The 26406-nt window shown below is 39.8% G+C and overlaps 1 protein-coding gene across 1 annotated transcript in view; it reads left to right on the top strand.

The window, feature by feature from the left end:
• The first annotated feature begins 20561 nt into the window (after positions 1–20561).
• PROX1 (prospero homeobox 1) overlaps positions 20562–26406 on the top strand; it is a 96327-nt gene continuing 90482 nt past the window's right edge. The window contains exon 1 of the mRNA XM_040351455.1: positions 20562–20912. The gene's annotated coding sequence lies outside the window, so the exon portion shown is untranslated. The remainder of the gene's footprint in view (positions 20913–26406) is intronic.

The following is a 26406-nucleotide window of genomic DNA, read 5'->3' as shown; positions in this document are numbered from 1 at the left end:
CAATCACATCCAATGACACGGCGTGACGGGGGGCGGGGCCGAGTGATACAGTGAGCGGCTATGGCCGCCGGCTGTATCACAGGAGCGCGCCCGCAAGAACTCAACACCATGCTCGCTCGTTTGCATGAAGGTGTTGAGTCCTTGCGGGGGGGGGGACCGAGACAGCTGCCGAGGGACCCCAGAAGACCAGGTTCGGGGCCACTCTGTGCAAAACGAGCTGCACAGTGGGGGTAAGTATGACATGTTTGTTATTTAAAAATATATATATCTTTAGTGATCCTTTAATAAAATATTTACAGTGTACTCACTTTTGTGAGATACTATATAAATATATATATATATATATATATATATATATATATATATATATATATATATATATATATATATATATATATATATATTTAATGGAATAAAATATAAAAATTATTTACAGAGAAGAAAAAACGCTGCATTTAAAATATTTGATTGTTCTGTGCCTTTACCTTTAATTTTGTAAGATGGTGACAGGGTCTCTTTACTGATTTTTAAGCAATGCCTAGCAGCCTTAGTTGGTGTTTTTTTTTTTCTTTTTTATCCACCTGGAGTTTGGCTTTGACTTTACAGACAGAGAAAGAGGATTACTATGCTGCGTGTGGCAGATTTGGAGGGTGAGCAATTCTTAGCCCCGTGTTATTGGCGATGAGTGTTTGTCTTACATGGAATCCTTCTAGAAGTATTTGAATGGTAAGCAAAGGACCCAAAGCTGACCCCCTGTGCCCCTCACCTCCGCCATGCATTATGTCATCCTGCTTGCACACAGTACCTGATGCAGCCCGTCAGCAGATCAGACTCTGGAGAAGAAAGGGGAGATTTATCCAGGATGTGAATTGTCAACTCTCCTAAAATCAGCTGTGCCCTGTCTAAAGAGAGAATAGGAGAGAAGCCTCCATGGGTAAAGCCTCTTTGTAACACAAGTCTTTTCTGTAACCAGATGATGTCAAGGCTTCTATTCTCCACAACTTCTGTATGACCTCTCTAGATTTTGTGTCCTCACAAAGTCACGTTGTAATGCTGGTTGATTTCTGCTGAAGAACGGCACATCCTGGCACCCTTGCTTGCACCCAAAACTTGCCTGAGTTTGCAAGAACTGTCCCTCATTTAACATCAAATCAAATCCCGCTATCTCTTAAAGCAGAGATCCGCACAAAAAGTCCGCTTTCCAGAACCCTCTCCCCCTCCGGTGTCACATTTGGCACCTTTTGGGGGGGGGCAGATACCTATAATCAGGGCCGCCATCAGGGGGGTACAGGCATTACACCTGTAAGGGACCCGATGGTCCCCAGGGGCCTGGCTGGTCCCCCTCCCATTTTTTTTTTTGCATTACACCTGGAAGGGGCCCGATGGTCCCCAAGGCCCCTTAAAGGCTGGCCCCCTCCCGCTTTTTTTTATTTAGTTAAAAAAAAAATTATTTATTTATTTCTTGCATTACACCTGTAAGGGGCCCAATGGTCCCCAGGGCCCCTTACAGGCCCGGCCGTCCCCCCTCCCGGTTTTTATTTTATTTATTTTTTGCATTACACCTGTAAGGGGCCCAATGGTCCCCAGGGCCCCTTACAGGCCCGGCCGGCCCCCCTCCCGGTTTTTATTTTTTATTACATTACACCTGTAAGGGGCCCGATGGTCCCACCGCTTATTATCTCGCGTCAGGAGAGAAGAGATTACACATGTTTTTTTTTCCTGAGCCCCCCCCCCCCCATCTCTGCTCCAGGGGAGCCCTGCCAAAATTTGTGATGGCTGCCCTGCCTATAATACAGGTATTTTTACCCACTTCCGGGAATAGATTCCTGCCCCTTCGTGTCACCCCCCGCTGTCTTCTGGGAAACACACTGGTCCCAGGAGACAGCGGTGACCAGTAAGGATGCGCCCATGAGACTCGCGCATGCCCAGTAGGGAACCGGGCAGTGAAGCCGCAACGCTTCACTTCTTGATTCCCTCACTGAAGATGGCAGCGGGGCAGCTGAGAGACGAGCGGTTGCTCGGCCTCGGCTGCCGACATTGCAGGCACGCTGAACAGGTAAGTGTCCATTTTTTAAAAGCCAGCAGCTGCAGTATTTGTAGCTGCTGGCTTTTAATATTGTTTTTTTAATGGGACCTCCGCTTTAAATGTCCCTCTTTTAGATCTGATGTACAGATCTACATAAATGAATGCACATCAAGACCCAATAACAAAAAAAATATATAGATATTGCAGCTTACCAGTTCTTAGATGTTTGGTGAGATCACACGACCTCGTACACACGACCGTTTTCCTCGGCAAAATCCATCAAGAAAAATGTTGGCAGAGCATTTTTGCCCGAGGAAAACGGTCGTGTGTATGTTTTTCCTCGAGAAAACTGTTGTGGATCTCGACAAGAAAAAAAGAGAACAAGTTCTCTTTTTTCTCGTCGGGAGTCTCAATTTCCTCGTTGTGTTCCTCGTCGGGCTGGTTTACGACGAGAAACACGTTTGTGTGTATGCTTAGAAACCCGCGCATGCTCAGAATAAAGTATGAGACGAGAGCGCACCTTCGGTAAAAGTAACGTTTGTAATGGAGATAGCACATTCGTCGTGCTGTAACAGACTGAAAAGCGCAAATCGTCTCTCACCAAACTTTTACTTAACACGCAGTAACCTGAGATTAGCAAAAGCAGCCCCAAGGGTGGCGCCAGTGGAATCAAACTTCCCCTTTATAGTGCCGTCATATGTGTTGTATGTCACCGCATTTGAGAACAAGGAGATTTTGTCTTGACAGTGTGTAGGCAAAGAAAGCTTGTCAAGATTCTCGACAAGCCTGACAAGAACCTCGTTGAGGAAAACAATGTTTCTTTTACGACGAGATTCTCGGTCGTGTGTACGAGGCCTCACAGGCAAATCATGTCTAAAGGGATGCAGACCTTGTCACTTTCCTCATTAGAACCCTGCAAGTGCAGCAGCTGATTGATAATTATAAAACCACTCCATTCCCGTTTTACAGACACACACAAACAGTTATTTCTTCAGAATAATAAAAGGTAGGAATCTACAACACAGTTAGTTAACCCCTTCCTGCTGACTGCATGTATGTGTTTTTTTTCCGTTGGGTTGCATATATGCTTATCTCCCTTTGTGCTGAGACCGCGGCACACAGCGCACTCCAAGCACAGAGATCGGGCTCTTGCTGAGAGCCCCGGGTCTCGTACCAATGATAGTGATAGCCTCTGATTGGCTATAACAGTAATCAGTCACTGTAAGCCCGACCCCGGGTTTACTTCTTCTTCTGCATTAAGAGAAATGCATCTTCCTCTTTTTTTAGAAGAGGAAAATTAAAAAACAAAAAAAACATGAAATACAGTGGAACCTCGGATTGCGAGTAACGCAGTTTATGAGCGTTTCATAATACGATCTATTTAAAAAAAATAAAAAATCCTGACTCGATTTGCAAGCGTTGTTTCACAAGATGAGCAGGATTCAAGCCGCTGGGGTGTGCAGTACCACATTTTGCCAGAGGTGCGGGGGTGCCAGTGACGCTCAGACACACTCGGAGACACTCAGAGGCACTCTGTTCCCGAGTGTCTCCACGCGTCTCCGAGTGTCTCCGGCTCCCCCGCACCTCTGGCAACATGCGGTACTGCATACGCAGGCGCCCCCGCACCTCTGGCCACATACAGTACTGCATACACCTGCATTTACTGTGGAACGATTTATCCGAGTTTCCATTGATTCCTATTAGGAAACTCGCTTTGCTATATGAGTGCTTTGTATTACAAAGTGGTGCAGTGAGTAGCACTTTCGCCTAGCAGCAAAAGGGTCGCTGGTTCGAATCCAGACCACGACACCATCTGCCTGGAGTTTGCATGTTTTCCCTGTGCATGTGTGGGTTTCCTCCGGGTACTCCGGTTTCCTCCCACACTCCAAAGACATGCTGGTAGGTAAATTGGATCTTGTCCAAATTGTCACAGTATATATATGTATATCTGTGTGTATGACTGTGTGTCACGATCCTACGGGGTAAAATGACCGCACCAGCCAAGCAGACTCTGGCTGGAAAAAGCGCCCAGAGGCGTTTCAGTTTGCATGAGTAGCGCTATACAAGTCATTCATTCATTCATTCACAAGCATTCTTCTGAAACAGTTTATGCTCGTAATCCAAGGTACTACTGTAGATATTATAAATAAGGGATTAAAAAACAGAAAAACTAGCACGATCAAAGTTTACCAGAGGTAGTGTTAGAGTCAGGGTCAAAGTTCAAGGGCGGGGTAAAAGGTCACGGTCAGCATATTTTGGGTAGTTTTACCCAAATGAAAATAGTATCAGTGTCAGTATCATTAGGGCCGCCATCAGGGAGGTACAGGCAGTAAGGGGTCCGGAGGTCCCCAGGGGCCCGGGGGCCCACAGGGCCCCAGATGGAAACCCCCCTTTTTTTTATTTATTTTTTAGGAAAAAAAATGTTAATATATTTTTATTTTATTTTTTATTAAAGGCCCAATTTTTTTTTTTAGAGGTCCGGAGGTCCCCAGGGCCCCGGAGGCCCCCAGTGCCCAGGATGGCAACCCCCCCTTTTTTTTATTTATTTTTTATAAAAAAAATATATTTTTTAATATATTTTTATTTTATTTTTTATTAAAGGGACAATTTTTTTTTTTTTTTAGAGGTCAGGAGGTCCCCAGGGCCCCGGAGGCCCCCAGGGCCCAGGATGGCAACCCCCCTTTTTTTTATTTATTTTTTATTAAAAAAATATATTTTTTAATATATTTTTATTTTATTTTTTATTAAAGGGACAATTTTTTTTTTTTTTTAGAGGTCAGGAGGTCCCCAGGGGCCCGGAGATCCCCAGGGCCCGGGATGACAACCCCCTTTTTTTTATTAAAAAAAAAAAACTTTTTTTTATATTTTTTTATTTCTTTAATTATATTATATATATATATATATATATATATATATATATATATATATATTTTATTATATATATATTATATATATATTATTATTATTATTATTATTATTATTATTATTATTATTATTAAAGGGCCCAGAGGTCCCAGGGCCCCGGATGGCAACCCCCCTTTTTTTTATAAAAAAAATATATATATTTTTATATTATTTTTTTTTATTTTTTTATTTTTAGTTCATATATATATATATATATATATATATATATATATATATATATATATATATATATTTTATTATTATTATTAAAGGGCTCAGAGGTCCCCAGGGCCCCATGTGGCAAACCCCCTTTTTTTATTATTTTATAAATATTTATTTTTTTATTTTTTTGTTAATATATATATATTTTTATATTATTTTTTTTATTTTTTTATTTTTAGTTCTTATTAGTTCTTTTTTTTTATAAATGTTTATTTTATTATTTTTATATATTTGATTTTATTTATTTTTTATTAAAGGAGCCAGAGGTTTCTTTTTTTTTTTCTTTTTTATTAAAGGGCCCAGAGGTCCCGGATGGCAACCCCCCTTTTTTTGTAATTTCTTTTTATAAAAAATAATAATAATTTGTATATATATATATATATATATATATATATATATATATATATATATATATATATTATTATTTAGTAAAAAATCCCCATTGTGTTTTTTAAAAAAAAGCAAAGAGAGTAACATATTTTTCTGGGCTATACTACGGATACAATGTGGTATCACTGCAATGGTCAAGAGCAGGAGAATTCATTTTGGGTTGTTCGTTGGTGGTAAATTATGATAATAGCAAAAAATATACAGCTATATTAAAAATATATATATATATATATATATATATATATATATATATATATATATATATATATATATATATATATATATATATATATATATATATATGTCAGTTTTCCTTTGATAATAAGAAACAAAAAAAATCAAGAGACTTATTACCATTTACCACCAAATGAAAGACCAACTTGTCCTGATAAAAAAAAAGGTGTGAAGGAGTTAAAATCCCTGCCATGTACATCAAGAGGGGAAAAGTTTTTTCTCTCAACAAAAGCAGAGTTACTCTTTATGTTACTATAAATTCCAAAGATTTTATTACAGTTTTTCTATGGTCAACATGTAAAATCATATATTCATATCCACATTGTGTTTCAATTATCTCCAGCCTTCTCCTATTAATCTAAATGATCTTGAAGTTTGTAAACATACTTTGTGAAGATTTTTCGCACATTTACTTCCTTGAATTCTGTGACACGTAGTCACTATACCCTGTGAGTAGGCACTGCTGTGTCACACATTTCACAGAGCCTGAGAGGAGGAGCTGAGAGGAGGAGTTTCAGGAGGCGGAGCCACTACAGGAATAGCTACTTGTTGGCAGCAAGGTACTATGGGATATGTAGTCTTTAAACATTGAGGAGAAGCTGTAAACAAGCATGCAGGGAATCCAGAAAGTTGTGGAAAGAGACAAGCAGGCAAGCAGAACTCAACACAACATGAAAGGAGATTTTTCAAGTAAGCTTTTATTGGATTGTCACATATAACTATTGTTTTTATGTTGTTATCACAATGCTGATATTATGAAATGAAAGTGCTTTATGTGATCATACAAGAGGAACTTTACTCCTCACCCCCTCTCCATTTTTTCTTTAACCTGCCACTTACCTGATGCTGTGATGTCCTCAGTTCTACCCAGGGGATCCATCATTGCCCTCCACTCTCACTTCTAGGGGTGTATGCCTCTGTCAGCAGCTCTAGGCTATATAATGTGCATATACATATGGGGGGTTATTTACAAAGGGCAAATCAACTTTGCACTACAAGTGCAAAGTGCACTTGAAATTGCACTGAAAGTGCACTTGGAAGTTCAGTCGCTGTAGATCTGAGGGGAACATGCAAGGAAAATAAAAAACAGCATTTTAGCTTGCACATGATTGGATGATAAAATCAGCAGAGCTTCCCCTTATTTCCGATCTACCCCTCAGATTTACAGCGACTGCATTTTCAGTGCAATTTCAAGTGCACTTGTAGTTTTCACTTGTAATGCAAAGTGGATTTGCCTTTCGTAAATAACCCCCATGATGTCATGTAGAGGCATATTTAGCCATCAGTATTTGCCTACTTGGCACTTTCACCCCTTCCTGCCCAGGCCCTTTTTCAGCATTTAGCGCTGTCACGCTTTGAATGACAATTCTCCGGTCATGCAACACTACTCAAACAAAATTTTTATAATTTTCTTCACACAAATAGAGTTTTTTTTTGGTGGTATTTAATCACTGTTAGGTTTTTTTTTTTTTTTAAACAGATTGAAGATTCTGAAAAAAAATATTTTTCTTAGTTTCTGTCAGTAAAGTTTGTAAATAAGTAATTTTCTTCTTCACTGATGGGCACTGATGAGGATGCACCGATGGGCCCTGATAGGCTGCACTGATAGGCAATGCTGAGGTAGAACGTATGGGCACTGATGAGGAGGCACTCATATGCTGCACTGATGGGCACTGATAGGTGAGTCCATCCCCCTACTACGCTGAGGGAACACACTTAACCCATTGATCGCCCCCTTCCCTGCCAGTGTCATTTTTACATTGATGCATTTTTTTTAGCACTGATCAATGTAATAATGTCACTGGTCCCCAAAAAGTGTAATTTGGGGGTCAGAGTTGTCCGCTACAATGTCCCTGTCCCGCTAAAAATTGCAGATCGCCAGCATTACCAGTATAAAACAAAAAAAAGTCCCTAAATTGATACCGTAGTTGTAGACGCAATAACTTTTGCGCAAACCAATCAATTGAATTTTTTTTTACAAAAATATGTAGAAGAATATATATCGACCCACTGATGAATAAATTTGTTTTTTTATATATGCTTTTTTTTGGGATATGTATTATATTAGAAACTAAAAAAATATATATTTTTTCAATATTGTCACAATTTTTTTATTTATAGCGAAAAAAAAACAACGCAGAGGTGATCAAATACCACCAAGAGAAAGCTCTATTTGTGGAGAAAACAAAGCGTAAATTTTATTAGGGTACAGCGTCGCATGACCGCACAATTGTCAGTTAAAACAACGCAGTGCCCGTATTGCAAAAAATGCTTTGGTCTATAAGGGGGGAAAACCTTCTGGGGCTGAAGTGGTTAACTGACCAAAAATGAAGCAAGCACGATTTTTAACACCACGGAAGCGCAACGGACCAGTGTGAAGACATGCATAGGATTTAAAGGGATGCATTTTTTCTTGAGCTTTTCTTGCGCTAAATCCGACAGAAAAAAAATCATATTCATTTCAATTCATGATATTAATTATATTATATATATATAAAAAAAAAAATGTAACCACTTAATCCCCGGACCATATTGCTGGTCAAAGACCAGAGCACTTTTTGCGATTCGGCACTGTGTCGCTTTAACTGACAATTGCGCGGTCGTGCGACGTGGCTCCCAAACAAAATTGGCGTCCTTTTTTCCCCATAAATAGAGCTTTCTTTTGGTGGTATTTGATCACCTCTGCGGTTTTTAGTTTTTGCGCTTTAAACAAAAATAGAGCGACAATTTTGAAAAAAATGAATATTTTTTACTTTTTGCTATAATAAATATCCCCAAAAATATATAAAAAAACAATTTTTTTCCTCAGTTTAGGCCGATACGTATTCTTCTACATATTTTTTGTAAAAAAAATCGCAATAAACATTTATTGATTGGTTAGCGCAAAAGTTATAGCCTTTACAAAATAGGAGGTAGTTTTATGGCATTTTTATTAATATTTTTTTTTACTAGTAATTGCGGCGATCAGCGATTTTTTTTCAGTACTGCGACATTATGGCGGACACTGCGGACACTTTTGACACATTTGTGGGACCATTGGCATTTTTATAGCGATCAGTGCTATAAAAATGCATTGGATTACTATAAAAATGCCACTGGCAGGGAAGGGGTTAACACTAGGGGGCGGGGAAGGGGTTAAGTATGTTCCCTGGGTGTGTTCTAACTGTAGGGGGGGTGGCCTCACTAGGGGAAATGACTGATCGCTGTTCATACATTGTATGAACAGACGGTCAGGCATTTCTCCTCTGACAGGACCGGGAGCCGTGTGTTTACACACACGGCTCCCGGTCCTCGCTCTGTAACGAGCAATCGCGGGTGCCCGGCGGCGCGGGAGTCAGGGACGAGCGGCGGCGTGCACACGCCCCTAGTGGCCGCTTCGAAATGCCGACGTATAGCTACGGGCTCTCGCGCCGTATTACTGCGGCGGCTGGTCGGCAAGTAGTTAAACTGTCATTTTCAGTTTCGTTAGTCGGCCAAGTGCATCCTGCATTTTCGATTTCGGCACCATAATTTCCATTTGGCGCACCTCTAATTTTAACACATGCATTACAAAGGACCAAAATACACGTGTCCAAGTTCCCATTAATAAAAGTTTGCCTGTTCTTATAACTGCGCACTTTTCAACATGCTCTTTTTTTTCTGTATTTTAGTGTGTTTGGAGACCCATACTCAATGGCAACGCATAAAAACGCACGTAACATGGGTTTTGATGCATTGGCAACAGGTATTGGTCAAAGGCTGTTAACGCTAGCCACTCCAAATTCTACGTTTAAAAACACATTGAAAATGCGTGTCAATGGATGTCAATAATACATGTCAACGCACACAGGAAGCTCTTGTTAACTATTAACAAATGCACATGCATAGATCGCAATGAGTCCTTAGTCTCAAAAACATTTAAATCCTCCTTTTGTTATGTATTCTTTTTTTTTTTTTTTTTAATCCGTCTGTAATGTCATTTTTGATGTATAGGATGGTAAAGCAAAGTTTGAAGTCATACGTCAAGTGCTACAACTTGCCTGGTGAGAATGGAAGAATCTCTTTTATGGTAGAGCACTCTCTACTGGTACAGTACAGCAACTGCAGGTAACTTGTATTAACCGTCAGGCTTATTTACTCAGATTAACCAGGAAACCCATCAGAATCCGAATGATACTTCCCATGTGCCCTCAGTCCATGTGAGGTTAGAGATTAAAGGGCCAGCTTCCTGTGTAAAAAAATGAAATCGTTTTCCTCCTGACAGCTGAGGATCTGTCTTCTTATTGCCCATTGTCTGCGCTTGTTGTTTTTGTCTGTGACGCGTCTGCACCTTTGGGCCATCTTACCTATTTTGTGCACTCGCTTCAGCGCTGCAGATGTGTTGACAGCTCAGGCTGTATTTTAAGGAAGGAACTTATAAAACAATACAGTCGATCTTTAGTATTTTTTAGTTTGTTTTGTGGTTGTTTGTTTTTAAAGCTGGACTTCAGACAGATGTGGAAAAAAAATGTTATATAGTGATTAAAATTATCATTAAGGAAGGTTATTGTAAAACCTAAATTTTTTTATCATAATACATTCTTTGCATTAGGGTAAAAAAGTTTAGGCATTAGTATTGCCCCCTCACCCCCCCACCCCCTTTTACATACCTCCTAACTTTTTGAGATGGGAATGAGGGACACCTATCAGCAAAATTATGCAGTCATAGGACACACCCCCTGTCACTCCCCCTTAAAGGAGAATTGTACAAAAAAACAAGATTGGTTAAACCCACAAGTGCTTTTTTACCACTATTATTCCTTTATATTGGCTTTTGGAACTTAGACATGCAGCAATTTAGAAATCAGATGAAAGGTTTAGCACTGGAAAACACTTTTTGAAAGATACAAAGTGCATTTTATATACATCTATATATATCAGACCAAAATGAGGGACAAATGAGGAATGAGGGACAGAGGGACATTGCTCAAAATCAGGGACAGTCCCTCGAAATCAGGGACAGTTGGGAGCTATGCTTTTACTTACCTGAGCCCTGATTCGATCCAGTGCTGTGCACATGTGCAGCTCTTCTCTCCCCTCACTTCTAGGTCTCGCTGTCTTTGCTAAGACACTGACTCCCAGTGCTGTCAACCCAAATGGGCAACAAATGAGCAGAGGGGGCGGGGCCAAGTCATACTTTCTGTGTAAATGGACGCATACATGTGGCTCGTGAACGAGCATGCAAAAGTGCCCCAATAGGAAGCTACTTTCCTTGGGGGCACTGGACAGAGAGGAGGGCCCAGGAGCGCCGGCGGGGGACCCAAAAGAGGAGGTTTGGGGCTGCTCTGTGCAATTCCATTGCACAGAGCTTGTAAGTATAGACATCTTTGTTGCTTGCTTTTATCTGGCCCTTGGATCCTATTTTACCAACAATGGGGCACAATTCCCATGAATGATATCAAAGATTGGGCACAATTCCTCCCAATGACAACAACAATGGGGCATCATTTCCCCCAATGACAACAACAATGGCACACAATTACTTCTAATGTTATCAAAGGTGGGGCATAGTTCCTATTATTGACAACAACAATGGGGCACAATTCCTTCAAATGATGCCAAAGATGGGGCACAATTCCCACCAATGACACAAACTATGGGACCCAGTTCCTTCCACTGACACCAACAATGGGGCACAGTTCCTCCCAATGATACCAAAGGTGGGGCACAACTCCTACCAATGACACCAACTATGGGGCACAGTTCCTCCCACTGACATCAACTATGGGGCACAGTTTCTCCCACTGACACCAACGATGGGGCACAGTTCCTCCTAATGATACCAAAGGTTGGGCACAATTACTACTAATGACACCAAACCAAATTCCTTCCAGTGACACCATTAATGGAGCACAATTTCCCAAACTGATACCAAAAGATGGGGCATTGTTTACCCCCACTGATGCTGGGACCTTTTCTACTCCTGATGGCCACTGTCTGGCCCCCTTAGGTCTGAAGGACAGTCAACTGTTCCTCTGTTTAGAAAGTTTGGAGACCTCTGCTCTAAGCTAATCAGTGCTGGTTTGCACAGTGCTCTCAATCTAACACTGTTAAAATGCTTGCAGGAGGAGAGAGCAGGGATGTCCTGATGAGATGCAGCTACTTCATTGGCTGATCACAGACTGGGTGGGTTTTGGACCAACCTGCATTGCTTAAAGCTTTAGGTAAGATTTTTATTGCATAGAAGAAGATGAGCTGGAGTGGTGGTGGGGGGGGGGGGGGGGGGCGGTGACATAACAATTTCAATTTTTTCCAATCAGAGAATGTCTTTTATCCATTGAAAAAAATGCAATGGAGGAGATTTACTAAAACTGGTGCCCACGGAATCTGGTGCAGCTGTGCATAGTAACGACCAGCTTCTACCTTCAATTAAGCTTTGACAATACAACCAAGGAGCTGATCAGCTACCATGCACAGCTGCACCAGATTCTGTGGGAACCAGTTTTAGTAAATCTTCCCCAATGTGTTCTGTGAATGGTGGCAATGCTGAGTGAGTGACCCACTGCGGTCAGTTTGTGGAGGGGCAGCCAGTAAGTGCAGGACCCTTTTATCACTGTAATAGCGCTGAATCCTCCATTGAATGTCAGCTTCCACAGTGATCAATCAGACATATATATATATATAGATATATATAGGTGTGCAAACTAACATTGGCCCAAGCTGGACCTATGCAACTATGCAATAACTATGCACACAGAAGGTTTTTTACGGTAAAAAAGCTTCAGCCTTAAAGGGGTTGTAAAGGAATTTCGTTTTTTTTCCTAAATAGCTTCCTTTACCTTAGTGCAGTCCTCCTTCACTTACCTCATCCTTTCATTTTGCTTTTAAATGTCCTTATTACTTCTGAGAAATCCTCACTTCCTGTTCTTCTGTCTGTAACTCCACACAGTAATGCAAGGCTTTCTACCTGGTGTGGAGAAAGCCTCTTGAGGGGGCGAGCAGGAGTGTCAGGACGCCCACTAACACACAGCTCCTTTCTCTATCTGCAAAGTAGAGAGTGTCCTGACTTGCCTGCTCGCCCCCTCCACCCTCAAGAGGCTTTCTCCTCACCAGGGTCAGTTGTAGGAGCACAGAAAAATAATTAACAGATTGGCACTGAAATGTTCATATTTGGTTTGTAACTTTAATGCAGCAATCCATGAACTATGTAGGCTCTACATTTTTAGGTGTGCATACTAATTCTTAAAGGGGTTGTAAAGGTTTGTTTTTTATTTTCTAAATAAGTTCCTTTAAACTAGTGCATTGTTGGTTCACTTACCTTTTCCTTCGATTTCCCTTCTAAATGTTTTTTTTCTTTGTCTGAATTTCTCACTTCCTGTTACTCCTCAGTAAGCTTGCCCCCATCATCCAAACCGTTCTGGCTGGGGGTTAGTCAGTGTGCTCGCCCCCTCCCTTGGGACTACATCCCTGCGGGAAGATGCTGTGAACACAAAGGAGGAGGGTGAGCACTCTGACTAACCCCCAGCCAGAACGGCTCTGATGATGGGGGCAAGCTTACTGAAGAGAAACAGGAAGTGAGAAATTCAGACAAAGGAAAAAAACATTCAGAAGGGAAATCGAAGGAAAGGGTAAGTGAACCAACAATGCACTAGCTTAAAGCGGGGGTTCACCCTAAAACTACTTTCTAGTATTACAATGTCCCGACACATTACAATACAATTATGCCTATTTTTTATTTATTTTTTATGCTGTACATACCTCGGTACAGCTAGTTCACCAGCGGCTTCCGGGTTGCGAATCCCGTGGGAGTGGGCGTTCCTAACTTGCTGGTGATTGACTTGATGACCAAAAACGAGCTCCCCCCGTCGCGTAATCGGCGTCACGATTGCCGAAAGGAGCCGAACGGCGGTGCGCCGGCGCAGTATAGCACCGACTCGCCGTTCGGCTTCTTTCGGCAATCGCAACGCAGCTTATGCGACGGGGGTAGCTCGTTTTTGGTCATCACGTCAATCACCACTTAGGAACGCCCACGCAACCCGGAAGCCGCGGGTGAACTAGCTGTACCGAGGTATGTACAGCATAAAAAAAAAAAATAGGCATAATTGCATTGTAATACTAGAAAGTAGTTTTAGGGTGAACCCCCGCTTTAAAGGAACCTATTTAGAAAATAAAAAACGAACCTTTACAACCCCTTTAAGCAACAGTATCTGAAGTGAGTAAAGGTGAATGGGTGACCTAGAAATAGTATTATACGTAATACATAATATGTATAATAAATAAGTGCTCAGAGAATACCATAGGTAAGCACAGTGGAGATTTCTGGTGATGAGAGTGCTCCATCCCTAATACCTTTTGCAGCCTTCTCAACCTTTTTACCCCCAAAGGAACCCATGAAATAATTTTTAGATCTCAGGGAACCCCGGCTAAAAATAATTCATCGAGGTCAACGAGAAGAAGTATTCTTATTGTGGTGGTCAGAATGCCACCTTTACAGATAGCTTAAAAGATCTTTGGTGTCATGCCTTTGCCAAGTGGAGTTGCACCCAGAACCATGCAGACACCATTAGATAGTCAATTCGTTGAAGGAACCCTGAAGGAACCCGTAGCAATCTCTGGAGGAACCCTGGTTGAGAATGGCTGGCCTATTGCAATGCTATACAAAATAGAGAAGGCAAGGTCACAAGAGATGTCCTACAAAAGATAGTTTGTTGTGATTTACAGACCTATAAAAAGGTTAAAGTGGGGGTTCACCCTAAAAAAAAATGTTTCTTTATCTCCCATCCAAATGAGCATACTAGCGTCAGCTACAGTATGCCTTTTTTTTTTGCGCTGTACTTACGGTTTAATCCGTAACTTTCGTTTCAGACTCCGGCGGGGAAATGGGCGTTCCTATGAAGACGGGAACATGATTGACGGCCGGCTATGGCGCGTCACACGTTCCGAAAAAAGCCGAAATAGGACGCGGACATATACGGCGCCTGCGCAGTCAGCTCCTAGTCTGTGCGCAGGCGCCGTATAGCGCCGTGAAGAGCCGAGTCCTACTACGGCTATTTTCGGAACGTGTGACGCGCCATAGCCGGCCGTCAATCATGTTCCCCTCTTCATAGGAACGCCTTTCCCCGCGGGAGTCTGAAACGAAAGTTGCGGATTAAACCGTAAGTACAGTGCAAAAAAAAAGGCATACTGTAGCTGACGCTAGTATGCTCGTTTGGATGGTACATAGTTGTGTTTTTGGGTGAACCTCCGCTTTAATTTAAATCTACAGAATAGGTTTTGACAACTAAAAGGAAAATTTGAAAAACCTGGATTTCCCCCAATACAGGAATGGGTATGGGGCTTGCAGCTCTCCGTAGGACAAAGAGGTGGCACAAATGTGGCTGCTTCTCCACCATGTGTATCAGTTGTATTCTACAATTACAGATATTCACATCTATTTATCACTCTGGTAGGCTTTTTTTAAATGGTAAATTTCAGTCACGTAGGTTCTCTCCCCCCTTCCCAACACACCCTCCCCCACTCGGCCCCCAACCAAGAATTTTCTCCCACTCTACAAGACTCTGGTCCGGCCGTACCTAGAGTATGCTGTCCAGTTCTGGGCACCAGGCCTCAGGAAGGATGTACTAGAAATGGAGCAAGTACAAAGAAGGGCAACGAAGCTAATAAAGGGTCTGGAGGATATTAGTTATGAAGAAAGGTTACGAACACTGAACTTATTCTCTCTGGAGAAGAGATGCTTGAGAGGAGATATGATTTCAATTTACAAATAGGGATAAAACTTTTTTGCCGAAAGAAGGTTTAACAAGACACATGGCCACTCATTAAAATTAGAAGAAAGGGGGTTTAACCATAAACTACATAGAGGGTTCTTTACTGTAAGAGCGGCAAGGATGTGGAATTCCCTTCCACAGGCGGTGGTCTCAGCGGGGAACATCGAAAGTTTCAAAAAACTATTAGATAAGCACCTGAATGACCACAACATACAGGGATATACAAGGTAATACCGACATAAAATCACACACAGAGGTTGGACTTGATGGACTTGTGTCTTTTTTCAACCTCACCTACTATGTAACTATGTAAAATTAAGGGTCTAAAGCTCATTTGATGTCAAGGGTCGCAGAAAACATCACTTACCTTAATCAGATACCCTAAACAGTTTTACAGTCTTCCTCACCCCTAGTTTTGGTACTGGCAACCGGTCCTATGAAACCGCTGCTCTGCTAGTCATGTGACTGTCCCTTCACTGGCAGCATTACATACCATGCAGGACCAGTGGCCACCACTGGTCCTGCATTTAACTGATGATATCAACTGCCTGTTCACATTACCGGGCTGGGGCGGAGAAGGCCGACTGGTGTTTAGCTTTAAATTGGTTGTAAACCCTTTCATATACCCAGTGAAGTGACTATCCTCAGGTGATACACAGAGATTAAACAAAACCCCCTACATAAGTTGTTACCTGTTTATCTGCAGTATTCCCTTCTTTACATCTGTTTAAAGTGCTGAATTTATAACGCTTATCTGAGTGTTCTGAAAAAAGGGAGCAGAGATCTGAAGTTACAGTCTGCAGAGCTAAGTGAGAAGAGTTCTGAAAGCTGATTAGAGGGAAGGGAAACACCCCCCTTCACGCAGCACATAGGAACAGAGCTGAGGCTGTCAATCAGCTAAAGGTCACGTACCTGTCACCATTTTTCAAATGGTGTCAGGAAAATTTGTCAGAAGCGAATTATGCTGATAGAAGAGGAAAGAAGCAGCAGACAGAAATGACACTTAGTGCTCTGGATTAAGACAATTACACACTATAGAGGGATATGCTTTGTTCATTTGTCTGTGGTTTACAACCACATTAAGGAAATCTGCACTGAGACACTATGCAGGCTGATGTTGATGTACCCACATTTCTGAGTCACTGACATGGACAAGAATACAGATCCAGTGATGGCCACTGCTTAATATATTAGGGGGGCAACAAACAGACACAAACCCCCCCGTGCAGGAGACATCTGGGAATGTGGCGATTGCACACCCCCCCTCTGAAACGGATGTGAATGCGGCAATCAAAAGCCCCCCCACCACCCGGGGGAGATAGACGGGACAGTGGCAAATAGGGCATTGCCTTTGGAGTCAGGGGGAATGAAGAGACAGGCCGTTGATTCTCCTCCAGGGCAAACAGGAAGTGTGTCCTGAGACCCGATTGACTAGGGAGTCCTAAGACTTATTTACCAATCGGGTCACAGGAACTGCTTCCTGATTCAGAAGGAGTATCAGGAAGACAATAGCAAATATTAATTTGCTATTGTTACACAACTGGGTTGTTAGCTTGGGATGCAGTGCTTTGCGCCCCACAAACCCACTCCTCAGTCCCTAATCACGTGCTTAAAAATAAAACCCTATTGGAATCCATGCGTCCAGTGCCCTGCATGTAGATTAGGGGCCGAACAGATGGATTAGGGGGGCTGCGCCCCTGCGCCCCCATGGATGGGCCGCCACTGTACAGAACAGAATTTCTGATTTCCTCTGACTAGCTGCATGCTTATGCTGTGACTTATGCAGCCAGAAAGTTAGCATTTTCTGGAGGAGGTCAGCAATGTCTATATTTCTCATACATATTTTGCTATAAGAAAGAACAAAATATACCCAATTTATGAAAGTAAAACACACATAGAACTGCTTGACATGTCGTAATTGTCATTCTGTCCATCCAAGCTTGTCAGTCACACATCAATGTAAACAGTAAATATTAAAATATAATAAAAAAACTTTATAGCCAGATCGCTACCCCTCCCATGAGGTCCTCCCAGTGCTGTTCCCTCCTACAAGGAGCCCAAACTGCTACCATCCTTGAAACTTGTTAGGATGACAGCACACTGCAATGCAACAGAGCCTGACTCCTTGAGATTTATGCCATTCCCAGCCTGATTCTCACCCAGGCGTGCAGAGGATTGCATCAATTTACCGCAAATATATATTGCAGGTCATTAAACTAGCAGTGAAACTAAGACATTGACTTTTGAAGACTTTTAAGTTAAAACCTAACTGAAGTAAAGTTTTTTTTCTTATATTTATCTAGAGTTAGCCTTGAAACATTTGAACAAGACTGTGTCAAAGGTACAGTATGTTTTATGTAACAGAGAAATTTGCAGAATTAGGGTTCTGCTTTCTACCTGCCTTCGTGTATTTTCTGACTTAAAAAAGGAACAAGAAGTTTTGAAAAATTATTTGTTCATGATGCAGTTTTTTCACAATCAGGACAAACTCATTCTTCAAATGCTAGAGGCCAAGAACTAGATTTCTATGGAACATTTGCGTTTTTTTTTTCTTTTACAACATCGGAACCTTTCTAGCCTATGCACATGTTTGGAACTGGAATTGGGTACTTTGTTTATCTCTGCCTTGTTGGAAAACAATCCAGAACAATGAAAACTTGAGTCATAGTCATGCAAAAGATTACTATTGGCTATCGATGACATTCAGACATCTTTTGTAGATAGATGTAACTTATAGTAAACTACACAATGCTATTGTTCCAGGCCCTTTTTTCTTTTAATTAAGCTCTCAGTCACTCTCAGTCATCAGCTGTCCCTGACTTTCAGGCTGAACCTTAGGGCTCCAAGATTTGTTCTTGAAAAACACTGTCCTTGAAATTATCCCTGTTTTTTCTTAACTATTTTTAAAGAAAAAAAATCCCCGTTTTCTGTAAATTAAAGAAAATGTTATTACCTGTCAAAGCAATTTGGCTTTTTTAAGTTAATGTTTATTGAAGATTAAAATTCTAAAAAAAAAATATCTATACTCTAATTCGGTAGATGTGTCATGACTGGTTATATAGTGATTTGTAGTCCTCCGAGCTAGTATTTTCCATGATGCACTTAGATAAACAGACAGAGCGTCAAGGTGTCCCGTGTTGACAAAATCTGTCATCCGGCTGCCCGGTAATGCTTTTGACTTTTGGGGAGGTTGGGTGGGGGGGGCTTAGGTATGAGCGATCACAAGCAAAATCCAATGCATTTTCAATGTACTGGTGTGTTGATTATTTTTTTTTTCAACAGTCTTGGACTTCATTTCTATGCAGTCCATAAATGTTGTCAGGTCTAAAAGAACCCAATGTAAACGCACTGTAAAACACATATAAATGCCCTTGTGTTTGGCACACCTATAAATTGACGCAGGTAGTACTAAACGCTTTGGATAAAACCTATGTATGTAGTGCGCTTACATGTAGAAGACCCATAAGTGTGTGTATGAATGTATTTATAAAGTGTTGACATATATCTTTCGTCTTTCGATTAGTGGGTCACCTTTTCTGCTCCTGCAGGATTACTGACACAAGAGATGGTTGTCATATTCGGAATATTAACAACATTCTGGAAATTTTCCTTCAGATTCCTCGAGAAATTCTATCTAGTCCATCAGACGTTACACAGTAATTGCTAGATCAGAAGCAGCTATTTAGCATGCTGGGGTTTGGGAAGCACAATGAGAAATGTCAATTATAGGGAGATAGTGAGAGACTAAAGACACGGCAGTGTAGTGTACCGTGCAGAGCCCTTCTCTATTTTTTCCCTTACCACTTGTACATACATAAATATGTGTAAGTGTCACTTTGTATCATAAGAAAGTATTGTAAACCCAACAAACTGCGACTGTGATAAGCAAATAATATTAGCAACATCAGACAACCAATCATTTACAAATCACTGAAATATTCCCAACTGATAAGAGAGAACACATCTATGTATTATCTCGCATAATCTCAATCTCAAATTTAAATCTACACTTTTTTCAGTTTCAAGTCCATGGGTGGTTTTGCCTGGTTCAGTCTATTCATTTTAAGGTAATTTTTTTTTCTGTTGATGGCTAAAATTAAAATAAAAGGTTTTTGCAAAATATATATTTACTTAAGTATATTTATTTTATCCTTTGCAGTTCCTTTTTTTAAATAAAGTTTTAAATGCACTATTATAATATTGAATAATAATTGATAATAATCAATATTAATAATGAAACCTTAGATTTCCTCTAACATGCAGATTTAAAGTACATCTGCGTACTTTTCAGAGTCGTTTAATGCCTTCTGTAAGATCATCAGCTATCGTTAGGCGTAGTACCAAGACTAGTGTTTGGCAGTTTGGATAACCTTAAATTTTTTCCTGTGTCGGGCTAAAGAAGAGCTCTGGCATACAAAGCACACGTCTAAGTAGGTGATCACATTTTTTCCTACACCCAACTGATTATTAATATTCATTTACTGGTCCCACTGATGACTCAGTATACTACCGGGAACCATGTATAGCTTCTTAGATGGAGTGAAGCTCATTGCTTGCTTATAGGAGGACTTATCAACATAGGAGCCACCAAACACTTTGAGATACACCAACCCTTTAGTAGCCAGGTCCAAAAAAGCCCTTCCAAAAAAAAAGGCTAATTTTGTATGAGTGTTTATGTCAACTCGAACAAAACAATTGTGAAGTTTGTCTGTCCAGTGGTGTACAAATTTTGCCCAAACAAGACACTGGTATGAAAAATTAGTTGGGTTCTCTAGATTCTTCAGCTGCAAAATTTTTTAAAAAATTCTAAATTAAAGGAGCGCAATAAAAAAAAGAAAATCCTTGACGTGTTGACGACCAGGCAAGGCTTATCCATCTCTCATGTTCCCATCTGAATTTCCCTTTTTTTTTTTGCTTCTCCAAGTTGAGTGTTAGCTGTCCCACCTTGCTTCTGAAGTTGTCTCCTGATTGGTGTGCTCCCCCTCCCTTACGTCACTCGGAATATGACGTTGATTCTTCCTGTTTCCTCCAGCTGTGTCTTAAAGTAAATCTTGTGGTAGCGCTGAGCCTCAGCTGAGCTCTGCTTGCTGAACTAATACAATTACAGCCAGCCAAAGGAGAGGAGCACAAAAGAACTCTCTCTCCCTCTCTCTCTCCCTCTCTTGCCTTCTCCCAGCTTCTCTGTAGTCTGCCTCCTGTTTGTTCTGTTAGCCTCACACACACACACAAGCACACACACGCACACATACACTCTGTCTCTTAGTCATTCAGACATACACATACACACACACACACGCACTCACACATCCTCCCTCCCTTGTCAAATTGAACTGCTCATCAGCAGATAGACTAAGCATCGTGGTTTCTGTCTTTGACCGGCAAGAAGGATCAGTTTGCACAGCTTCTCTTGAGTGAGTATTGCCTACAGCCTGGCTTCTCCTAGATAACTTCTCGCCTGTCCATACTAAGGATTTTCCCTTTGAATGGAATTGGAACTTAAATGAGATAAGCGTTAACTGGAATAAGTGAACTGAGTAATTTTTTTGTTGTTGATGGATTCTTTTTTGTTAAGTTGACAGTTATTTATTTCTATTATGTGTTTGATTGTTTTCCTTTTTTATTTATTTTTTGCGCCGCTCCTACTTGTTCATGAATGCTGTTTAACTTAAGCTTTTTAACTTTTGATTTATTATAATTTTTTTAGGGGTGAGGGGGTTGTCTGTTTTGTTCAATGTGCTAAAGGTGCTTTCTTGCTGTCTGTATTGATTTGCTTGCTATTTGCATGCATCCTGCACTTCCCCTTTTTTATTAGTACTTTGCCCCTTCTTGAACATATCATATTTAACAGTGATGACTTTATGGGTCCCATTTAAGGGCCATAATGGTTTCATTGTAAAAGATGGTTGGAAAGTTGGTGCTTCTGGTAAGTTTTCAGTCTCGGCTTGTTTGGGATGCTTGTTGCCCACCCTTGTACTTTGTAGGGCACTATGTAGGGTAGTGTTGACTTTGGTGTGAACCTGATTTTCTTGGATTGTTAGATCAAGGTTTTTTTTTTCATTTTTAAGGTAAATTTACTATCATTGGTTGTGATAGCTGTAGAACTGGGGCCCTGTGTTTATGTGCCTGGCATCATTTCTTCAGCATCACCAGGGTTAAGGATGGACAGCTTTGATGTCGTAGACAGAGAGACTGCCGTTTACAAGTATTCATTTAAACAGTGAAGGTTTTTTTCCTTGGCGATCGCCTTATGTTGCAGCAGAACAGCCTACGTTGAAAGCTGTACAAGAGAGCAACTCAGATCAAGTGCGTTCCGTAGTGAGATAACTGCTGCGAGTGGGGACGGTTTAGAGCCACACATCGAGCACATGCTGTTGCTTTCATAAGGAACTGCTCAGTGCTGAAATCGAAGGAGCACTGTTTTCTTTTGGAAGTTCAGCAACAGAAGGAGCATGCATCCTCTTGTATGCAAACTACTTCACCATAGACACTTGTCACTTATTTTACCCCTTTTTTTTCTTTTAGATTTTAAGATCATTTTCTTTTGTTCTTATGAGCTTGTTTGCTCTGCAAGGTTAACCTCACTTAAAGGCAGCTGAGCGGACTAATTTGCTATGAAAGATTTTTTTTTCTTTCTTTTTATTTTGTCCCCCTCCCTTCCCTGCTCTCTGCTATTGTAGGACCATAACAAAACGCGCATGGGCAACACAAGACAGGTGTGTTGTGTCAAGAAAGACAGGTGCAACTTTTTCGTTCAGTAGGTTCTTACCAGACGACTATTGTTGAGTGGTTTATGAGTTTATGGTCAGTTCTGAGATAAGGACACCCAGCTCTGCAAGGGACTTGCAAACAGACCTGGTGAGGCTTTTTTTTTTATCAAGCTGATTTGCATGCTGAGCACCGACTCTATTATTAATCATAATTTTCCACAAACCAAAGGGTGAAGTTCTAAGTATACCCTTCGTTGCTGTTTTAAGGGGAATCCGAAGGTGGACTGAGAGGGTCTGTTGCTTACCTGCCTCTCATTAAACGGTGCAGCTTCCTGGAATGCTTAAAAAGTAAACTTTATAAGTTTTGTTCCTTTATCATTACTTCTGCATTTATAAGTTAAGCCGGTTAACAAGTTCCACAGTGCACCAGACCTTTCTTGAGTTTAAAACACATTGGCTCATTGCAAATTAACATTAGATCAACACAAAAATTTGACCACCTGGTCCCTCACCTTTGCTTGTTTTTAACCTTAGGATAGATGGCTTGGGGCAGATGGAGAGAGGTTCCTTGGCTATCACAAATGTCTAAAGATAGATTTTTATTGGCTATGCTGGCCATGTATAATTTCTATTACCGTTAATTTGCACCTTACATCTGCCAGCAGTTTTCTCTAAGCACTTACATCTCTTTCTGTAAAATAATACTTTCTAACATCATTTTTGACCTTTCCCTCTCTAGTACAGGTGATCTCGCACAAGCCACTGATATTGTACTGTTTTCGCCCTTTAAGCTTTATGCAGTCTTATTAAAGATTTAGATTGTTGATAAAACTGCATACAAAAAAAAATGAAATTTATTCCTAAATTGTATTTGTCATAATAATTACCTTATGGGTTTTTTTTTTTCTTTACCATTTGAAGAACCACTCAACCCATTTTAAATATTTTCCATAACCAAACAATATTTTCTTTACAATATGGAGGGCATATGGATCACAAAAGTATCTGTCCACAGGGTCAATTTTGGAGCGCCCCTGCCTGCAAACTAAGTCACAGATTCTAGGGTCTTCAAGAATACCTTGAACCTGTTTGGATACAGAGCTGTATCTGATTCTGTTAAACAGCAACAGCTTCTTCGTGACAGTTCCACTTTTCACTTCTGTGCCCCTTTGTACAATCAACACTTCTGCTTTTTATTAATCATACATGGAGGAACTTAAGATATAAAGGTATAAACTACCTTGAAGTGCAAGTGGCATGTGTAGTTTTATTGCAGTGCTTTGCTGCACCTGACATTAGTCTTTTTTATGCTATAAGATAGTTACAATTAACTCGTTATACTCTTAACAAACTAGCAAGCTGGTCTGTCTACAGTTTTCAAAAGTGTAACTACCCACACCTAGGAGTGTCCATATTATAGAGAGTGTGGACACCTCTTGTGTATTTGCAGGTATGATTGGTACGGTCGGTAAGTTGAGCTGGGAATTTCTTTGGTTTTGTTTTGCATGATTGGTACCCTTGTCTTTTTTATTTATCCAGTTCAGACAATTATTCTAGTGCTTATTATGCTATGCAAACAATCTATATGGCTAAAATCATTCTACGTAGCTGGTCTGACATACAGAGATTGATTGACTACAATTTTGGTGTAAATACCTGCTTGACTATATTGTGATGTTGGATAAGTTAACTGAGACTTGGTTGTGGATACTGTACATTTTTAGAACATGGAATATTTTCAAAATGATGCCATAGCTTTAAGCCTTAAATAGTGCTTTCAATACACCCCCTCCCCAAAAACATGATGGATTTGCATTTTGTTGAATTAAACTTTTTACCAGTGATGAAGGGTGCAATCCAAAAAAAATTCTGTGGAAGTATCGATGAAAATATAATATATGTGTGTGAGTGAAACTGTCACGATTTAGGTTGCTACAGTTAATGATAGTCCAAAACGAAGGTAGCATGTAAGGCAAAAAATAAATAAAAAATTCTGCCCTTGCAACTTTCCCATAGTATAATGGAAGCATATATGTTTAAGTGAACATCAAACGGAATAAAAAAATAATTTTAAATAAGTAAAATTTTTATGTTTTTGTAAAAATTTTAAATGTATGCATCTCTGTAGTTTCAGGAATACCACTACAGGTAATAGTTTGGTGTTGCCCAGAATTATATGAGAAACAGATTACATTTACCTGTAGAGGGAATTGCTTTTTTTTTTTTAAATGGTTAGATGAACATGTGTCGTGCATGAAATTTGTACACTTTGGGAACTAGTGTCCTGTTAACATAATATTCAAGTTATGATGACATTTCTTACAAGTTACAATGATACTTCTTGTAACTTTTTAGAGAGTGAAATGCTTCAATATTATTTGTGAAGCAGATATTTAAATATATATATATATATATATATATATATATATAAAATAATTTAAAAACAAATGTCCCCGTTATGAGCAAAAATTTATTTGCATCTTCTCCAAGAAAGTGTGCAGTTTTTACACCTGATGTAGCTCAAAGTTCATTTAAAATATTTTTTTTTATTAGTTACAATTGAATTTTCTTTTCTATACATTTTATATTTTACCAAATAATTAAAACACAGTTTATTATATAATACAAACAAATATGCCATGTTATTGACAGTGCATATATTTCCAATTTTTTTTTTATTGTAAAAGGGAGTTTGTAAAATTTAACAAAATATTATCTCATAAGGAATAAACAGATGTTTTGGGAACTACAAATTTAGCTATATGAAAATATTTTATTGACCCACAAATATTTCATAGGGTGTAATATTGAATATTTTAGCAACATAGCTGTGTTAAATCTTTATTCTCCTTTTTTTTATTTACAAGATCAACATGTGTATTCCACAGCCGCTGACATGTAGCTAAATGGGTCAATTTATCACCGGCTGGCAGCTGCAAAACCAGAACAAAACAAGCAGTTAAACATCTCTAGTTTAAACAGATTTCTTTTTATTAATTATTTTGCTCTTATATTGAATTTAAACATTGTTTTGTGTCTGAGATAAATTACAGACAGTGAATGTCAAGATCACTTTAGACAACTTTTAAATTGAAATACACAAAATCATAGGCTTGCCTGTTATAAAACAACATGCAGAACTATATATTACCTATAGATCTCAAATATTAGTACAGGTTCACATTAAGTAATACGCTGTATACATTTTGCTGTGATAGCGTTGCAGACCTGTTAACCACATATGCCAACGATGATGGAACTTTAAAGGAATATAACATTTTTTTTTAAATCATTATAAATATAGGAAAGGGAATTATAGGAATAAATATTTATTAATATTTTGTGCTAATAAAAATTTACTCTACCTATGGAGGTGTGTGTACATCTATATGTAAGAACACTGCTTGGGTAAGAGTACATATTTCATGGTAGGATTAAGGCCTAGTTCAATCAACAAGTGAAATTAAACTTGATAAGGATAAACATATACGCAGATAGGAAAAAGATTAAATTATAACACAAAATCCTGATGAATAAATAAGGGAAAAAAGGGAAATGTTAAAAAAGGGTGGCGGACTCGATGGACCACTTGGTTTTTTCTGCCGTCACAATTTCTCTAGTTGCGATTCATATTTTAGAGTGATGGTGCTAATAAATGTCATTTATGACCAATTGCATTTTGACCCATTTTATGCTTCTTATCTCATTTTATGTTTTCGTAAAGATTTTTTGACATTGGTAAATTTGTGTTTGCCCTGCAATCTAAGCATTTTATAGTCATTCAATATATCCCCGGTTGACTTTTTATTTGGCAAAATAAGAAAAGAAAATCTCTTACTATAATAATGGTGCCTGCCAGTCTTAACTGGACCTGTGTTGTCATCTTCTTCCACGTTGACCTATCTTTTTGCACGCTCTTGATGACTACTCTCTGGATAAGTGATGGTTTTGTCATGCTGAAATGATGCCTATTTGCATGAACAGTCATCCTTTAAAACTAGCCACAGATGCAGTCCTAGGGAGCGCGTAGATGTTTTTACAGGTGAACCGAAAAAGATGGGACCAATTCCAAAAAGTCTGCAGGCAGCCTCTGGCAATATACCCTATGATTTCTAAGATGTGCTCTGTTAAGCAAATGCATAGTTTAATATTAGGTGAACACACCATGAAAAAATAGCTTATTTTTTTCCTATGCTCA

Source organism: Rana temporaria, chromosome 4, assembly GCF_905171775.1.
Source record: "Rana temporaria chromosome 4, aRanTem1.1, whole genome shotgun sequence".
NCBI classification, from domain to species: domain Eukaryota; kingdom Metazoa; phylum Chordata; class Amphibia; order Anura; family Ranidae; genus Rana; species Rana temporaria.
Note: the sequence above shows the minus strand (reverse complement) of the source record. Positions and strands in the feature narration are given on the sequence as shown.